The sequence below is a fragment of the Opisthocomus hoazin genome, chromosome 8 (genome assembly GCF_030867145.1).
Source record: "Opisthocomus hoazin isolate bOpiHoa1 chromosome 8, bOpiHoa1.hap1, whole genome shotgun sequence".
Taxonomy (NCBI): domain Eukaryota; kingdom Metazoa; phylum Chordata; class Aves; order Opisthocomiformes; family Opisthocomidae; genus Opisthocomus; species Opisthocomus hoazin.
The window spans coordinates 29,776,640-29,796,641 of NC_134421.1; the positions used below are offsets into that span (position 1 = coordinate 29,776,640).

Below are 20,002 nucleotides of genomic sequence, written 5' to 3' on the forward strand. Positions count from 1 at the left end.
CTGAAGTAGTGAACTTATTTTAACAACCACTTAAGCCATGGAGAAAAAAGCCTCTCTGTCCAGCACAGAAAGACGCTGGACACCCAAACGCAGGTGGAGGGAACCTGTGTAACATGATACATGGAGAACTTTCCTCTTGAAACCCTCAGGAACCATCCTCCACACAGGCATGTGGCTAAACCCCTTTGTTTATGTAACTTCTATAACCTCGCTTCCATTTTGGTCTGCTGATGAATTATCTATCTATACACACACGCAGAAGACAGGTGAGACAACTCCTGTGCCATTTTGGCAATTTCTTAGTTTTCTAGTTACTAGAAAACTTCAAGAGGGATGATGGAATTTTCTATGAGGGAAGAAGGATCAGATTATCCTTTCCACCACCCCACAGGGGAGATGGTAACGTAGCACAGCAGTGAGCCCTTCATTGTGTGCTGAACCCCAATTTCTTTTGCCACACATTCCGCAACATTTGAAATCCGTAACCTGGAAAGAACAGAGCCCATCAGAAGCATCTCCTTCATAGTACTGCATCCCTCTGTAGCCTTTAAGGATTTTCTGTTTCACCTTGATCCACTGAAGTCCAGAGAGCTTCTGTGAGTTGATGCTAAGGGGGATAAACTAGGAAGAGGAAAAGAGCACCAAATTTAAGTGCAGCTATAAGACATAAATCAATGCTTCAATGCTTTTTGGAGACCGTAACCTTTAAGGGGGATGCTATTGCTAAGAATGCTTTAGTTTTCAGTAGCCTATAAAAAAAGAAGAAGTGGGAGAGGGGGTTTTGTTTCTGTTTTTTCTTTATTTGCTTTAGGTCAGTATGTTGCATTGTTCCTCAAGGAGAAGAAAAGAAGTTGTAAATTCATATGCAGAGCCAGGCTGGGGTGGTCTGTTGTGCATTCTTTGCAGGGACAGAGCTATACATATCTCATTTCCTTTCTGTTTCATAAATATATAATGATTTAAAAACTGTAACATAAAAACATTAATAAGGATTTTGTGTAGGATAAAAAGGAGTGACAAGATGTAAAGCTCACTGTATAGAAACTGCTGAGTCTTAGGAATACCTAGGTCTGTATTTCTTTTCTGCTGTCACAGGTAACTACTTGGCACTGGTCTCCCCCAAGGGTTTAGCAGAACTGGCCTCATTCTTTACTTAGAAACTATGGTTAGATAAACAGCAGGTAAAGACAGTGTGACAATTTGCAATTAATGACATTAAAATGAGACCGAGCCAGACATTAAAGTTGTGTTTAGCCTTGATTTTGCAGAAAATTGGTTCAGGTAGTGTGACCTAAACATTGCTTTTTAGCACAGCTAAATTCATGGAGTGTGTATTCAAAACAGGCTTTAATATCGTAACTAAATTAAAATTGATTTTGTAATTGGAATATCTTGTATTTCTTCCTTAGTTAAAAATCTCACTTCAAGCTAAGAGTCTTGGGTTTGACAAGTCAAGGAAACCAAATCATTTATTTGTGGTGGTAGGCAAGGTCATAATGAAGAACTATATGGACACAAAAGTATCAATAAGGATAAAAAAAAAAGTATTACACACCACATACTGTTCTTTCATTTGCAGTTGTGCCATTACTAGGCAACTAAAAATGGATGACTAATAGTTTTCAGATGTATATCTATACACTTACATTAGGCTTCATTTGGAGGGTCACAAAAGGGATTTGTGAAAAACAATAATTTTATTTCGAATCAGGGTTCAATATGTCTTCACTGCCAATAAGGACAAGAAAATAGATTATTTCCAACATGAACAACTTCTGTTGATAAACATCACATTGTACATGGACTTTTTTAAGAATGCAGCCTTCTGTTTAGTAAAAGAGCATTTTCTCAGTTTATCCTGCTGTAACTTTATAGTTGCCATATTGTGACATTGTACAAGCTATACATCCCATAGTCAATGAAATCATGATTGGTGAATAATCAGCATTTACATTTAAAAATATTCAAAAAATTTCCTTCAATAGGGATTGTATGTAGCTCTAACAGGTGGTAATTCTTTTCACTTGAGTAAGTAACCTAATGACTTGTTTGTCATTTAAAATCCAGTTATTAAACTCCCACTACATTTTGTACATGCTTCAGCAAACATTTAAATTCTTATTTCTAACTATGTTACAGTAAGGGAAGAGAGGCTGCTCCAGGAACATAAGTAGCAGCTGATAATTCATACTTTCTCTGTAGCCTGCTGCTCCTTAAAAAAGGGGAAAAAAAGGATAAAAAGTCCAGTCTCTTGATAATTAGTACCCTTTGTCAAAGCTTCAGTTACAGTTTGATGAAAAAATATTCCTTAAATGTCAAGAACCATGCAGTCTGATAAACATGGATGACATTTAAAAAGCAGAGGAGGCAGTTTCTACAGAAGCAGAAGAGGCAAAAAGAAATGTAATATGCGTTTACAGAGAGAAATAGTTTTTCCACCATATATTCTCCTCATATATTGACTATTTTGTACGCCTGGTTCTGTTTTTCATGATGACTGCGACCTCTTTGTTTTATATCAAATGCCTCATCTGCATTTTGTAGTGTTTCTTCAGTGGAAAACAGTACATTTGAAAGGCCCAGGCCTTTCCACTTGTAATCACTCAGTATAATTGATTGAGAAGACAGAGTCAGAGAACCTTCCAAATATTTTAATTCTTCAGAGTCGCTTAAATTTAGCAAAAAGTGACACCCTGAGAAAATGAAATGGCACGTACTCATAAATTGCTAACTGTGTGATACAGATCAATCACAGCCCTCAATGATTACTCTTTAAACAAGTCTGTCTCCCAAGCAGATTCAAAGGAATTGACTTGATGAATGTTAACAAACAGAAGCAAAAGATCTTCGCTTCTAACAACTTTGAAAACTCTCTTGTTGGAAAGATTGAAAGACAAGTCTATTTTAGCAGATTGAAGCAGAAAGTTAGGTTCTCCATATTGCCCATGCTGGGTGCGACAGTACCTCCTACTACAGTCTTTGTCAGAACAACACTCACTAAGAAAGCTGTAACAGAATGGAAGATTGTCATGTAATAAACAGCTAATTGAAAAGAAATGTGCAATGAGAAAGAAGAAGTGAATGAGTGTATAGCGAATTAGTGAATATAAGTAAATAGTTTGGGTTGGGAGGGACCTTTAAAGGTCATCGAGTCCAAACCCCCTGCAATGAGCAAGGACACCTACCACTAGGTCTGGTTGCTCAGAGCCCCATCCAACCTAACCTTGAATGTTTCCAGGGATGGGGCCTGTACCACTTCTCTGGGCAACCTGTTCCAGTGTTTCACCACCCTCATTGTAAAAAATTTCTTCCTTGTATCCAGTCTTAATCTACCCTCTTTTAGTTTGAAACCATTACCCCCTGTGCTATCGCAACAGGCCCTGCTAAAAATTTTGTCCCCATAGGACAATGGGGACAATTTTCAATGATAGGGTTAGAAACGTGTGTCATTGTGCCTGCAATGACAGTACTAGAGACAGGGGATGTAATGAATTCACAATCTTCATTTCCTGATTTATCATCCTGCCAGAGCTGAGAAGATCAAGAATGTAAATGCAATCAGAGAAGAAGTCCCCATCTTACACAACCAGCATTGACAGGGGCCAGGTACCACCACCGCCAAGTTACTATACCTGCTCTGACTTATTTTTCAAGAGATGGCAGTAGAAACAGCCAGGTCCCATCCACACTGTTAGCAGCACCTTAACTGGACTACACTGCGCAGTGAGTGCCTCCTTCTCTCCAGACTAAACAGCCCCAGTTCCTTCAGTTGCTCCTTGTAAGACTTGTTCTCTAGATCCCTCATCAGCCTCACTGTCCTTTTCTGGACACGCTCCGGCACCTCAATGTCCTTCTTGTAGTGAGACGCCCAGATCTGAACACAGGACTCGAGGTGCGGCCTCACCAGTGCTGAGTAGAGGGGCACAATCACCTCCCTACTCCTGCTGGCCACACTGTTCCTAATACAAGCCAGGACGCCGTTGGCCTTCTTGGCCACCTGGGCACACTGCTGGCTCAAGTTCAGCTGGCTGTCGACCAACACCCCCAGGCCCTTGTCCACCAGGCAGCTTTCCAGCCACTCTTCCCCAGATCTGTAGCGTTGCATGGGGTTGTTGTGACCAAAGAGCAGGACCCGGTATTTGATCTTGTTGAACCTCATACAGCTGGCCTTGGCCCATTGATCCAGTCTGTCCAGATCCCTCTGCAGAGCCTTCCTATCCTCAAGCAGATCGACACTCCCATCCAACTTGCTGTCATCTGCGGTAGCTATGAACAAAAACTAGCCTACCATATTAAAAAATTATAATGGGAAATTTTATTTCTGGACCAATTTTATAGTGTCCAAAACTATGTTTGACTTATTTGTGAAGGTAAAATATGAGTCTTTCCTATTTAATTGTAATATAAATGAATGTAAAAATAAATACCTCTAAAATTATTGTATTAGCAGATCTTGACCCCTATTATAAAAAGACATTGAGATGGTTTTCAGATGAAAGCAGTAATATATAGCAACTTTATCCTGGATATCAAAACACAGTTCTGTTTTCATATATGATGCAGCTGCCATGAGTTTACTTAATAACCTGAAAGCTGTTGGACAGTTTGTTAAAATTGCTGTCCTTTAACCATCTCTAAGGCCTTCATCAGTTTGATGCAGTATCTCAGGTATGTGTGGAACACTGACTACTTGGACTCCACATTACTTTGCACTGCTGAATTGCTATGGTATCAATTCTACAGTTACAAGGACTTAGAGACCTGCACAGAAATTACGTGGGAAATCTGTTAAGTGAGCACCTATATCCCGTCCCTAAACCCATGAACAACTCGATCCACTTGGTGCCAATGTGCAGTTACCAGAGATTCCCCTTTCCTGAGTTTTTCAAGACAGATGCTTTTCATATTGTTGCAAGACTATTTGTCCCCAGACTTCCCCACTGATGCATGCTGAAGGGAAAGAAGAGCTGCTGTCATGGCACTATAGTACTTCTAGAGATAGAGTCTGGACTCAGATAGGAAGATGATGCTCTGTCAGCAAATATGCTTTAAAAGAGGGATTAGCATATCAGCACTGAAAAAGTGCAAAAAATTCTGTGCAGTAGAAGATATGCATATGTATGTATATTTCTCTAACTCATGAATGAGGGGAAAGATCTAGGAAGAGAAAAAATACTGGCAATACTGAGTTTGTGGGAGGACACAAATCTTCAAGCCCTCTTACAAGGCACGTATCCAGTCTTGGCCCCGTGCTTCTGAGAGAACTCCGCTGTTCTCCCAGAGATCACCTAGCACGCAGAGGTCTGACAGTTTGTTACAGTATATGCCGTTTCATCACTTGCACTATGAGAAGGTCCCAAAACAAGGACCCAAGCCACCAGTTTCAGCTGTGCTCCTAATTACTATTCCATCCTTTTTCTGGTGAAGTCAGGGAAACCTTTGCCACTGTTTTCGAGGGGACCAGAATTAGACCTTCTGTGACCAAAAGTCCTGCAGTTCAAGAATACATCTGTATATTCAGGCCATTTTGTTTTCAGACTCATTCACAGTGTGCCTAAGTTAAATGTCCTGCAGTACAGACAAAATACTTCTAGGTTATCAAAAGAATCAGTGACATATCTGCACTCATACACAGCTGCAGCAACTGTCCGGAAGCCATGTGATTTGCTATATATTTTATTTTAAGTCATAACCTTGCTTATAAAAATTTGCTCTGCCCTTGTGTAGTCTGTTGTGTTGGTTGTAGGCTTTTGGTTTTTGTTGTTGATTTCTCAAATGAGCTTTCCTTCTTGCACTGGACTGCTTGACATGCACAGCACAGCAGTACCTTTGACTGGAATGGTAGTTGTACAGAGAGAAACGTAGTGCTGTCATCTCCCCTCCTTCTGGGAGTGCTTTGCAAAAATTGCTTTTCGTGAAAAGAAATCGTTCTATCTTCTTAAGGGTGTTGGAATTCAAGTAGTGAAAGACTAGACGGAAGGTTATTTAAAATGTAATCTCTTTGTTTAAATATTCACATCTCTTAAAAAGAAGAATTTATAAAAGTAATGCATGTTTAAAAAATAATAAAATATAACTTTTTCAGATGCAGTAGGTACTTTTTAATAAAATCATGCATTTGAGAATGAAAGCCATCTGATATTTTTTGTAGCAATTGTTATCTTTTTCTAAGGCGAATGTAAGAATATCTTTGTCTTCAGGAAAAGCACTTCAGCATGAACTTTGAATCCCAGCCCCCAGCCATCAACCTCTTCCTAGATTAGCTGAGTGCATTGGGTCTATTTAACCATTAGCTTTTATTGAAGGATAGATGAATATCAGTCCCTGAAGAATAGTGAATTAGCTACTGCCTTGTAGCAAAGCATTTTCTCTTTTCACTCTACAATAGATCTGCTATAAGCCCAGCTTTTCATGATACAACTAGCAAGTAAAGTGGCAGGTCTGGAGAAGAAAATGGAAATCTTTTGGAAAAAAAGAGCCTAATGTGCTAGGGCTCTTGCTTTCATTTTAGTAACCTTAGAATAAGGTGATTTTTCCAGAATAGACTTTTATGATGAAAGGATTTGACTGATACTTAGCTGGTCTAAAAATATTCTAGTGAGTATTAAACAACATATGTTTAATAACATATAGAAAAGAGATAGCATCCCTTTGGAAAAAAAAAGAGTCCAAAATCATTGAAATGAGGGACGCAAAATATCAAATATGGCCACATGAACCCTGAAACAAAAACATGAAAAATTTGATAGAGTATTTACGGTAAATGAAATTATGGATTTCTGTTGCTGTGTCTATATTTATCCCACTTATTTTCCCTTATTCTTTCCCTCCATATGAGGCCAACTGAAATTACATCAGTTTAAGAGAAAAGATGAGTCAGAATTACGGGCTTTTTCATTTATTTGGAAATATCTGTGTTTACTTTGAAAGAAATATATTAAGGCTATACTCTATTCTGTGTTAGCTCTCAGCTAAAGCTCACACAGATCTTGGATTTATTTCTTTTAAAATTGAAAGGATATTCTTGTTACGCCAGCATAAATAAATCTCTGTGTTTTCTTCAACAGAGAACTAACAGAAAGAGGGACGAAAGGAGCTACAGACGATGATGCCTCAGTCCCTGATAACTGCAGCACTAAAAACCTTAGAGGCAGAAAACAGATGCTGTAGAGGTAGAAAAAAGAGCTCTCTGGGCACTACAAATTCTTTCCCCACCTTTCAAGCATCATGGCCCTTCAAATTTAGTCACTTTGTATTTTAGTGGTAGTGGGCAGCATAAAGAGAAAAAACCCACAAGACTGCTAGCTTGCATTTGAAGCAGAGAAACATGAAATAGCCTCAGGAATGCAGTGGAGTGCATTTTCTCATTCTCCAGCAATGATCAAGACAAGTGACCACATGCCAGTGCTGGAAAAAAGGGTTTAGTGGAAAGATGCAGGAAGGGAAAAAGACTGATGTGCTGGGTTTATTTCTCCAGCAACTTGTTGTCACAAGTGACAAACTATAATATTTCTCGACAACAGTTACCAATGTACCAACTTTTTAAAAATCACCATGCAGATATGAAAGACAGAGGAGAGAGACGGCTCAGGTGTCCTGTGACATGCCTGGGGATGCTGGATGGGCTGTCATATAATATGAGAACTCCTTGTGATCCTGTATCAAATGCCAATTTCTGTCTTGTTTTCCTTGCGCATTCACATCACTGGCCAGCACCTTTGCTGGTTACTCCATTCTCTCTTGCTTGATGAAAGCACTAAAAGTAGAAATCCCTCAAAGAAACAAAGAAGACAGATCCATGCTGGGAAGGACATATTCTGTCTCTGCAGGTGAAGGGAGAGCTCCTGTAGCATCCAAATGGTATGGGGCAGAGAGGCTTAGGTCCCAGTGACACTGTTTAATTTAGGCCTGACTGCTTTGTACAGACAGCGCATGCCTGACTGACGACTATGCCCTTGAGGAGGAGCTAATGGACTGATAAAAGGGGAACATTCTGCCCAGAAGCTGGACGATTGCCGAAGAAGCATGAAGTTAACAAAAAATCTAGGGTAACTAGGGAAAAGTTAAAGGTGGCAGGGGCAGATCGCAACCACTGACTCAATTCAACACCAGAAAGACTGCACCCTGCCCCAGCGTGGGAGCGTGCATAGTTAAATACAGAAGGAATATACCCTTAAGATGAGTGTATAACGCGATGAACCAGTCACAATGCAATGAGTAATTTCTTTGGTTTTGTAAGAGCATATAGTCCTTGTGACTCTCCTCAGCTGTGTGCTGGTTATATGGAATATCACCTAGCACCCATCGCTGCGCACTCAACAAAGACAATACATGTGCTCTGTGTGTATACTGATGTATCACACGCTGGGTAAACAACCCCACTTTTGGGACAACAAAAAGGGCTTGGTCATATTCTGTAATCAACCTAAGCTCAAAGGTCTAGGTTTAATCCACGTGGCCTTCATGACCTGGGAATCTACGAGCCCAATCTAGCAGCCCAATTGCCTTCGGAAATATCTCACTTTCTTTTTCTAGATAGAGACTCGGGAAACCAGAGGCTGCAGATCTGGTGTCATAGGTTGGTTCCTTATAACAGGCCATTTTCCACTGGGTGGGTTATAACATGCTCAGTGCAAATGGGCAAGATTTGTCAATAAATTAGAAATAAAAACTCAGGCTCACAAATATTCTATTTGCCCCAACTTCTCTGTAATCTTACCCTTTCCTTTTGTGCTGTAGATATAAAACCAAAACAAAGTGGCCAAACCCACTTCTCATTTACTGCACAAAAGTGAAAGTAATAATGAAAATGTTGCTTCTGTTCTGTTCGGCAGTTTAGGGAAGTACAGTTAACTTAGTGTTTGCAGTTTCTTGCTTAGCTTTAGCTAAATCCATGGTTGAGGAAGTACGAAGTGCATCTTGCATGGTAAATATTGGACTATGATTAGGCAAAGCCTGCGTGTGGCAGAGGGGGAAAAACACACTATAATAATATTTCAAGTGGCAGAACAGATAAATTTGAGTGTCCACTTTTGAAGGCATTTGTTTACGTACGTCACAGAGTGTTAAACTACATATGGAGCAACAGAACAGCATGTTAGTGACAGAGATGGAGACAGAAAGGAGTGGCTATGCCCTGAGATGCTCTTTTCATCTAGCAAGCAGTTGGGTCCTGCTCAGAAGCTGCTCCAGCTCACCCAGCACACCTGGCTTTGCACCTTACAGAGCGTGGCAGCCCTCAGCCCAATCCTGAACAGGATCTTTGAAGGCAACCATGTGGGGTAGTAGAAGAGTATCTCGGATTCAAAATGGGCTCAGACCTGTGTTTAACTGATAGTGTAGAAATCTCTGTTGTGTCATCCACTGAAACTAACCCATGCATGCATCAGAAGCACAAAAACATTCTAAGGTCTAAAGATGAGCCTAAGATACTAAGCAGTATATCAATATATCAGCCTAGGCCTTTCTCTAAACTAATGTTTAGGATTGGCCTGCTTTTCAGATGAATTAAGTTTGAGTTACACTTATCTACAGTACCAGAGTGAAGGGTAACCATTAATAATACAAGCATAAACAGAATATTACTGCCCAGGGAAGGAATATTACTGTATGGGAACGAGGAATCATTGGTCAAAAAAAAAGAGTTCAGTGCCTTCCAGAATTTACTCGTGTTGCCTCGTGACTGATTAAAACCCAGACAGTGAATGAAGCAGACCTTCTATGGACACTAACACTGTGCTATTGGATGCTTCTGAATATCAAAAGGTTGTAGTAGAGCCTTGACTCCATAAAGGCTCCAAGGTCTACTTATTTCATCTTCAGGGACAATCAAAGAGTTACTAAACCATGAGATCTGAACATATCCACAATAGAAAGTTTTATTTCATAGAATCAAAGAATCATAGAATGCTTTGGGTTGGAAGGGACCTTAAAGACCATCTAGTTCAAACCCCTCTGCCAAGGGCAGGTATACGTTCCACTAGACCAAGTTGCTCAAAACCCCATCCAACCTGGCCTTGAACACTTCCACTTTCAAACAACGACACTGAAAACTATAAATATACACCAGTAGTGATCAATAATAAACAGCAATTTTATTTTTTAAATAAACTTCACTCCCTTACACACACACAGGTTTTAGCTTGGAAAAGAGTGCAAAGACATAGAAATATTTCATTAAAATGGCAACAGAATTCCAGTAGATTGATATAGAGGCTGCTAGCCTTAGAAAAATAAGACAATACATTACCTTATTCTTTCTCTTGTTTGGTGGCAGCAACAGGACGCAGCAGCTAAGTAGTGACAGAATCATTCCTAGTGACATCTGGCTCCTTGGCAGGTTCCTCTGGCAGCTCTAGAGTCCCCTCTAGGCTTGTCACATGGTTAGTTTGTTGATGGGTTGCCTACAGCTTCAGATTACTTGATAAAAATCATTATAAAGCATCTGAGGCATGTGAAATTTTTTTTGAGTTGTATCATCATCCCTTTGTCCAACATAGCTAATGTTTCTAAGATTGAGCACATGTTGGAAAACTTTGGGCACAGTAATTCCCAGATTTGTGATGAAACATGGGCATATTTTTGTAAGTACATTTTGGCCATGTGTACCACTTTCCTCATCCATGAATTGCTGTGAAGCCAGTATTCTTGTCTGAGGGCTCTGCTGCACAAAATACAGTCCACACAACATAATGGGAAAGCTTAAAGGGACTAGATTGCAGAACAACTAGAACGATCAAGTGGCTGTGAAAGAAGTAGCTGCTATATTCACCCTCAAACTTCAAAAGGCACTGGGTTAATCAAAAAGGTAGACACTGTGGTTACTACCATAAGTGACATTTACTGTTATTGCTATTGTGTTCTTGGGTAGACATAGTTTGAGACTTTCCCATCTATTTAGATAAAAACACATATTATTTTCTCATGCAGAGGCCACAAGCCAGTTTTATCATCTTTTGCCTGAATTTTCATCCTTCTTTGCAAGCTTTGATTAGCTTCATTCATCCTGGGGACTCAGGGGGTAAGAGACTGGCCTTTTTGCAGCACTTCCTGGCTGTTTGCATGTCCGAGATTCCCTTCAAGCCATTGCAAATGACTGCTACATCTTCCTTGGTGTTTTCTAAGTCAGTGGTTCAGAATCCTTGATCCTAGCCTTAGGACTGCAAAGAGTAAACCTCTCTAGCTTAGAAGGAGCCAGGTAGGGATATTGGGCAGTTAACATTACTTCCCTCACAAAGAAGCTTAATCTTTTATTTGTTTTTTCCTTTTTCATTTTCTCCTTACTCTTCTCCGTAAAAATCCTCATTTAATTATCCCTGTGCCCTCGGGCAAGATACAATCACACTGGTAAACTCAATGTTTGACATAATATAATGAAGCCAATAATTTGGAACATCAACACCAGCATGGTCTATGCTGTACTCCTTGCTGCACCATTGGCCGGTGCTATTTTAATATATATGTTTGGAGATAATATTTCTTTTAAATGCAGTTTTTCCTAGAAGATGATATAGCTTCAGTTTTGTGGCTGTGCACACTGCAAAGCCTATATGCTTTTAAAATATGCAAGGAATTTTGTAATCTTCTTCCCAATGTAATTAGCTTAATCCCGTAGTCCAACACATAACAAGTGAACAATTTGAAAACTAACAGTCAGAGCATGTCAGCTAAACATAACAGTTTCTGCTGAGGTAAGAATATTGATCTGCTGACAAACTACTTCTAAGCAGCAACACCCTGCATCACTATGATGCTCCTCACAACAGTAATATCTATCCCTAAGCCCATGCCCCTGTCGAGGGGACGGCCTACAGCTTTGTACTTCACGCTTGCATGGACGCTGAGGGCTGAAGCTGCTGTGGTGGCACCCTGCAAAATACAGACTGGAAGACCCTAGCTAGGCAAGTTTGTTTCCCTTCAGCCCTGGAAGTTTAAGGCTGTAGGAAATGCTGCTCACCACTTCATTCACAGCACATACAGCCAAAAGCAGCATCTAACAAAGAGCTGTGTTTGGGATTGTGCTTCAAAAATTAACTGATATAAGGTAAACTCATGCATATTTATTTGCTTTGATTAAACTCACATATCCACCAACTTTTTTAGAAGTAACAGTTCAAAACTGTACAATAGTTTAATTATGTCTATTTCCTACTCATCCTCCAAATCTATGCAATGCAGCATCATTTATTAGTCTGCCCACTGAGACTGCTAACAAGGTCACTGATTGATACCAGAGCCTTCTCAGTGTAAGCTGTGAAGTCTGAAACACCCTTTCAAATAAGATCAGACAGGCTTTGTCCCTGACTACTTGCAGATCACCGTCAGTCACTGTTCTTTGCCAATGTATTTATTCTTCCCACCACAACAATTTCAGTAACCTAAGAGATTTGGAAATGTTTCAGTAATGTACAAGATCCAAATCATCTAGAACTGAAAAACAGTTTCATGAGCTCTCGTTCTAAAATGTTGATGCTTTTTCACTTTACACATTTCAGAATGATATGTTCTGGTCTTTAGAATTTAAATCAGATTTTACGTTTTGAAAACATACATGAAATTTTCATTCAACAAAATTTCATTACTAAAAAAATTCATTAGCAACTTTCATTACTCAAAATAGTAATATAAATTTAAATATTTAATTCTAGCATATGAGGATATACTTTACTCGTAGAAAACACTGCAGTCATGTCAAAGTTTGCGAAAATTGACGCAGTGCTCAGATTAGGGATCTCAATAGAAAGAAAATAATACCCATGGAACAAATGTCACTCTATCTCTTCATAAGGAAATGGGAGATGAGGTTTAAGATTAAGACTAACCTTAAAATCCTAGCTTTATTTGTACCCCCTATTTCCCTGATCCAAGGAAAACACCCTTGTTAAAACTGGCAGTAACACTGGAGATTTGCGCTTTTTCAAGCCCCATGCTCCACCTATTTCCGGCCTTGCAGTGACCAGAAGAAGAAACAGCATGAAGGCTACTCTAATTTGTATTCAACTACTAACATGTAGTAAGGAAAGCTGTAATTTTAATTAAAATGTAACTCTCATCAACAATCATTATCAGGTACGCATAGGCAACATCAGTCAATCACTTGTAATTGGTCTTATTCTCAGCTAATTGCCATAGATCTCTCAGGGTAAAAAATAAGCAGATTCACAAAAACATGGGTGTTGCAGGAAGTCAACTAATAAACATCCAGGGAAATGGTGAAAAGATTCAGTGGGGCAGTTCTGCAAATGATTATGGTCACAACAACTTGTGGGGACAATTCCATGTAAGTCATGGGGACAAGAATTGAGCATTATCTGGATAGAAACCTACGTGGGTATTCGGTGTCTCACTTTCATTGGGGCTCGACGGTGATGTCTGGTAGCAAAGTGGCTCAGAGTGCTACCTTTCTGGTAGGTCTTTTGACAATTTTTGAAGGTATGTCTCTACCTAACCTTGCAAAAGATAGCCATTTTACATTAGTTCTGTTTAATTCTTTTCTCCATTTATTGCAGTCTCACTGACTCATGCTAAAGAAGTGGAGTGCTTTGCAATCAAAATATCGAACCATAAAAAGGTCAAAATTAGTTTAGCATGTTACCGTAATTTCCAAGATTGCATTAATACTCCAAATCCTGATGCCCTGTTCAGTGAAAAAAAATTATAATACTAAATGTAAAACGCACAACAGGATTCCACTCTCTTGATAAGAGGCCACAAAAGATTGGCAAATGATCCCATAATTACAGAGTAAAATGTAGTACAGAGTTTTGTATAAGAGAACATTAAATTGGGGAAGTCAGGCATTTAAAACTAAAGATATAAAGTTAGAGTTATGTTCCAGCATGGCACTGGGGAAACATGCGCTAATTGACCCTTCTCTGAGCAGAGTGGTTAGACTAGTTGATCTCCAGAGGTCTCTTCCAACTTCAGTCATTCTGAGATTTTGTGATTCCTTCAAATATACCCCCTCTGCACAGGCATTATATATTCAGACATAATTACAAGGTCTCGTGCTATTATTTTCCACAAGAACCCTGACCTGTTGCGAGACTGATCTAAAGCTCACTGAAGACCACAGGAGTTTTTCCAATGGACTTCAGTATGCTTTAGATAAATTCCACAATTCCTATGGTGGATGGTATCTTTTGAATGAGCAAAAAAGACTGACTATTGCTTTGAAACAATAATTATCACAGCAGCACAGAGAAAGACAGCAAGGAGTACAATTGCTGTCAATGCAAATGTTATTAAATTTATCAATGGTTAGAACATTAAACAAATCTAATTAATTGTTAGTTAACCAGTATATTAAATACTACTTTTTATTCACTGCTCAGTGAGTGAAATCCTTCATTTATGTCTGTATTCAATACATGACATTATCTATCTGCCCATTTTGAATCAGGGCTTGCTCTGAATTACTTCGGTATCAATTTCAATTAATTTATTTACCTTCATCTGAACTGTTCCAAATTTATGCTGATCTGAAGGTAACAGAACTGGGCCCATGATCAGGGAGGAATCAGCCGTGCTCTTATCTCTGTCATGATGGTAGTGTGTGTAGTGAACATGGAAGTTAGTCGTGCATAAGGATTTATTCAAGGTTTGCAGTGCTGCAAGCTGCCAACATAGCATTCAGTACTGAAAAAGCTTTATAATAGTTGACTGGAATGACCTCTGTGAAAATAATGAACAATAAGGTATTTCTTCTTTGATAGCTACTTAAGTTTTACTTTGCCTTTTGATTATTTTACTTACATGTCAATTCTTTCTCTCCCTTCTCATCTAATGCAACATCTGGTAATACTTTTGAGATCCAACTCTCTGTCCAGTGAGTGGTGTTTCATGTAATTATGTTTTTCCATCAGTCTGTGTTTCTATAAAATACCTAGTTTAAACAATAGTCAGTAAAAAAAAAAAGTGAAGAATTGTTACTACTTGACTCCAGGGAACTGGGGAGCCATTACTGAATCTTGAAAAAACATTCCTTATTGCAGAAAGCACAGTATACTTTCTGAATTTGAGTCCAGTTAATTTGCTTTTATCTTTTGAATTTGTAGACATTTTGTGGAAAGTCTGACAGAAGTTGATAGAAGAAAGCACCTTAGTTTGCCTCACGCTCATCTCTTTCTGCTTCCTACAATTTCTTACACTTGCTAATTCAGTTTATCTCAGCTCAGGTATTGAGTTCTTGGCAGAAAGACTGCTGATCTGCCCTGTAACGTGAAGTCAAAAGCAATAGACCCTCAAACCCTGATTGTGGTCTCTGGCAGCTATGCAGAATAGATCTTTCATGAGGGGAGTAGCTACTGCTGAGTGCCACTGCCACAAAAAGCTGGCATTTTCTAAGTTTATCAGCCAAGTTAATTGACCATTACAAAGCTTTCAGAAATATATTGAGTGCTGCATAGCGGCACCAAAAGCATATTAAAGCTTCCACTGAGGCAATTTTTTAGATTTCAATACCGTGAGCAAGCTGTGCATCTTTTGCTAGAGATTCAAGGCTTTTTTTTCTTGGAAAAGAATACAAGTTTTTGTCTTCAGGATATCATGAATCTAGAAGTAATGAAAGTTTTAAGGCTAATGGTCTCTTGTCTATAGGGAGTATATTTTGCTTTTGTCTTGTACAAATAACATGTATATGCCAGTATGTTATATAACTGAAAATTTCTGACCAGAAGTATTAATGCTCAGTAGTTTATTTTACTTTTCTGCACAGAGGGAAAGATACTGAAATGGAATTCCCTCAGTAACAGTAAACTAAAATTGTACCACATTTTATTTTGATGACACATTGTATTATTTCAGTTGCCTTTTCACCTTATCTTCCTAGTGGAACAATTGCCTTTGGAAGACTGAGTCATATAATGAAAAGCAAGAAGCACAGGAACTCAGCCAGAAGATACTTCAGAGTCAGATAAATAAACAAGGAATTGCATTTTTTATAAATTCCAAATGGTAAAATATTGCTAGTATTAAACAATGTAAGGCAAACTTCACCTTGAACATACACAAAATTTAAAAAAATGAAGAGGTAACTAAACTGGAAAAAGTATTCCTATTCACTTTTGAATAACAAGGTTCACAGATCCACTGCAGTGAGGATTTTAGCTGCTGTCAAAACTGCAGACAGAACCAGAGCTGTTAGCCCATGAGCTGCAGGAGCCTGCTAGCTCATCTCCTGATTTTGTCCCTAGATGAAATAACTTCTACCATCAGAATAATTTAAGGCAAATTTCTTAAATTAGGAACTGTGTTAAGTCTACGATAGGAAAAAATAATGAGTTGTTTTCAAAGGAGACTAGTAATGGGTTACATACTGGCACTATTATGATATGTAGGATTCTTGCTCTGTGCCTTATTTTGCATCATCATGTCACAGTGATACTTTTGCATAGTCTTTCTGTTGCTAAGAAGAAATGTGAGTGGAAATGGCTAGGTACTGAGCTTCAGCATCCTCCAATGTTTCCAGCACCTTCCAGAAGAATTCAAAAGGATCAAAAGATAACCAGAGAAGACTTGGAAGTTCTCAGAGATGTAGAAGCAAATAATCTTTATGCTGCATCATATTTACATGCTTTCAATGGGATTGCAGCACATTCATCTGGTGGAAGATCTTAACTATAGCTGTCATCTGAGACAAATTATAATACATATATTCCTGTTTTGGGTTTTTTTTTCATTACTTTAATTACTCATACTTTTCATTACTTTCCTCCTTCACTGCATTCATCCTTGCCAACCACTGGACAGATCTCACTGATAAGGCACAAGTCAGATGAAGAAAGGTGCAAGTCTGAACTAACAAGAAAATCCTGATCTGTATTTGCACCATGGGAAAAGGCTGAGAAGTAGCAGTCTTGGGTTAGAAAAGAAAGGAGGAAGGCAAGAATTTGGAGACAAAGGCGTAGTTCAATACTACTCTTCTCCAACCAACCGAATCTTGTGATGGCCAATGTTAGTTAGTCAATGGTTTAGACAAACACTGGACAGGATCTGATTTACATGATCAGTGGTGTAGCAAATATTGTTCTGCCATGTCATCTCTTTCTCATTAACAGTCAAGTTTGGATGTGGGGATAACTCGCAGATTATTGATTTACCCCTAGGAAAGGCATGGCTTTTTCATGATCCAGGCTGCTTGAAATTATCTTTTTCTTCCATGTTATGCTGTACGGATAAGATCAGGACAAGTGTTTTTCCTATAGCAGGCTGTTGTGTGTCATCCCTGATTGGGAAACATCTCAGCAAGTAGAAATGGGAGACAAGGATCATAGCCTGCCACTGCATAGGACTATCATGTCCTGTGCTTTCCACTCCACCACTTTTGCCTGTTGGAAATATGACAGTCCTAGCAATCTGAATCTCTTTTTCCCGTGAAGAATTTCCACGCGCTAGGTCTAGATCTCTTTGATTTGTCTGTGATAGTGCAGACTGTCATGAAAGAATGCTAGCAGTCATTAGTTATCATGTATATTTGGTCTACTAATCCATGATCTCTAAGCACACCTGAAACTGGTTAAAATAGTAATAATGTGTGTGGTGCTGCTGCCCAGAACTTGAAATTCTTCTGTTTTCTTCCCAGAAACTCCAGCAACTACATGTCTTCTTTTAAAAAATGTCTGGGAAGGTGGAAAGTCCTTATCTTTATTACCATTAAACTTTGGGTGAGGAAGCCTCCAGCTACTGTATTATCCATAACCTTTTTCTTAACAGAATGTGTGGTCAGAAAGGAAGACAAAACATAGTAAAACCAACTGTTTTCCAATACATTAGGTCAGATTTCCATATTTCACTTCTCTGTTCTGTTTGCAGACACAATCTAATCCTAATATTCCACAAAGACAAAACTCACAAGCTTCATCAGGATTGTTCCTGCTAAAACAGGAACCTGCTAGATAGGCAGTTTTCTAAGGAACAAATCGTTGTAGCTCAGTGGCATAGAAGTGGTGGCATGAATAGTCAGAATGTTTTTACTGTAGAATTCAAGGCAATCTGTAGACCAGCAAAGATAATCATATCTTGAATATAAATTCTGAGAACTGACAATGATTGTAGACAATACTTTGCTGTCATCTTTCATATGGCAGTCTCTGAATTATAGAATAATTCTAGTTGAAGGGATTTCTAGAAGTCATGTAGTTCTACTCCTGCTGTTGCACCAAAAGCAGGGACAACTTAGGTCAGCTTGCGCAGGGCCATGTGCTGTTCAGTTTTGAATATCTCCAAGAGTGGAGGTCATGCAACATCTCTGGACAAGCTGTTCCAATGTCTGATCACCCTCACTGTGAATTTTTTGTTCCTAGCATCTAATCATAATTTCCCATGTCTCAACTAGTTTCTTGTCTCTCTTTGTTTCGACAATAAAGACATCAGCTCAAATGAAAGTCAGACTTTTTTTCATGTCAGTTCCTTCAAATGTTAGTCTTCTACTACTCATTCTGGGGGTAATGTTTAACACTGGAGATATTTGCAATTCCCAAAACTACCAAGGAAAAGAAAAATTCCTAGGAAAATAGGAAACATGAATGCTATTAAATCCAGCTCCGTAAGTTCAGAAGTTAAATATACATTCCATGGGAAGAAACAGGCTTGAACAATTTTTCAATGTCTGGACAGAAAGACAAAAATTGTCAAAATGCTGAAGCTTTCATAAGAAATCTACATGTAGCACAAGTGATAGTTCAAAACCAGACTGCATCAGATACATGGCTTTGGATTTACCACCGTCGATTGATTACTCAGTTTCATCTGTCAAACCAACTGTCAGCTAAGAGACAGGTCACTGAAGATGGTTAACAACCATTTCAGCTTGTCCAAGTAAATGAAAGGCCAGCTTTTTTTTTTTTTTTTTCAAAGAAGTAAAATCAATTACAAATATTTTTATAGTTTCAATAGAGAAAGCTGACAGCAATTATACTTTGTATCTTCTGTGTGGCTTTGATCCAGGTGACTCAACTAGTAAATGAGTTCACAAGTACACAAGGGCTAATGGACAACCCAAGCTTACACATGCTGCAAAAAAAAAGTTATTTATTCATGTCTAGGTAAAAATAATTAAAGCCTTTTCAGATTAACAATTCATTCATGTTCATTCAAATGCTTTAATAATGCAAATGTTTTAGTGTCATGAATATATTTATCCATATATATGAGAGAAATAAATGAGTTATTCTTTTCCAGACTCAGTGTTTATAGTTGCAAGGTTAAAAAATAGCAGTACGTGACCTTCAGTTGCATATGTCTGGCAGAAATCAAGATTTAAGGTGGCCTTTCTAATGACTCTGCACAGCCTTAACTTTCTATTAAATTTCTGTATTGTAACCCTGAGATGGCTGGGGACAGTAAAACTAAGAGTCTATGTAAGTAGATCCACTGCGTTGTTAATTTCTTTCAAGAAATGACCGCCTTTGGCAGAGTGCTTTGTAGGTTGAGAAGGACCGCTGCTTACCAGGTCTGTCCAGTGTTGGATCTAAAGGTGAAAGACTGACCATCTGCACATCATCCACATAACAAGAGGCTACTTGCTGAGAATAAAAGGAGAGTTCCTGACAAACAAGGAAAACTCTGAACTGTTATTTTTGAGAAGGATGCAAGATTAATCTCTTACTGATGCATGCTGAGAAGCCTTCTTTTGCAAAATTAGAAGCTGAGCTGGAAATAAATAAATCCTAAATAAAAGGGTCCCATACTGCCTGCTGACTTTTTTAGTGAGTTGCCACCTGCTTTGAGGGTCATGGTTGATGTAGGTGGATAGAAACGACATATTCACTATAACAGAAGCCAAAAATGTTAAGCTGGGCAATGGGAAGTAATAGGAGACAAAATGATTTGGGATGGCCACCTAAAGCTTCTCAATCTTCTCTGCATGTTTGGAAAAGCCTGCCCCAAACAACACTCTCCTAGTGCCCATTAATAAGTTGTCTAGTCTAGCTGCAAATATCCTAAACACAACCTCATAATATTTTCTAGGATATTTCCTATGGATCTGCATGCTACAGATGGG

The 20,002-nt window shown here is 38.8% G+C and overlaps 1 long non-coding RNA gene across 2 annotated transcripts in view; it reads left to right on the top strand.

Annotated features, from left to right (window-relative positions):
• Positions 1–20,002, top strand: part of LOC142362305 (uncharacterized) — a 79,616-nt gene that overhangs the window by 48,097 nt on the left and 11,517 nt on the right. The window lies entirely within an intron of this gene.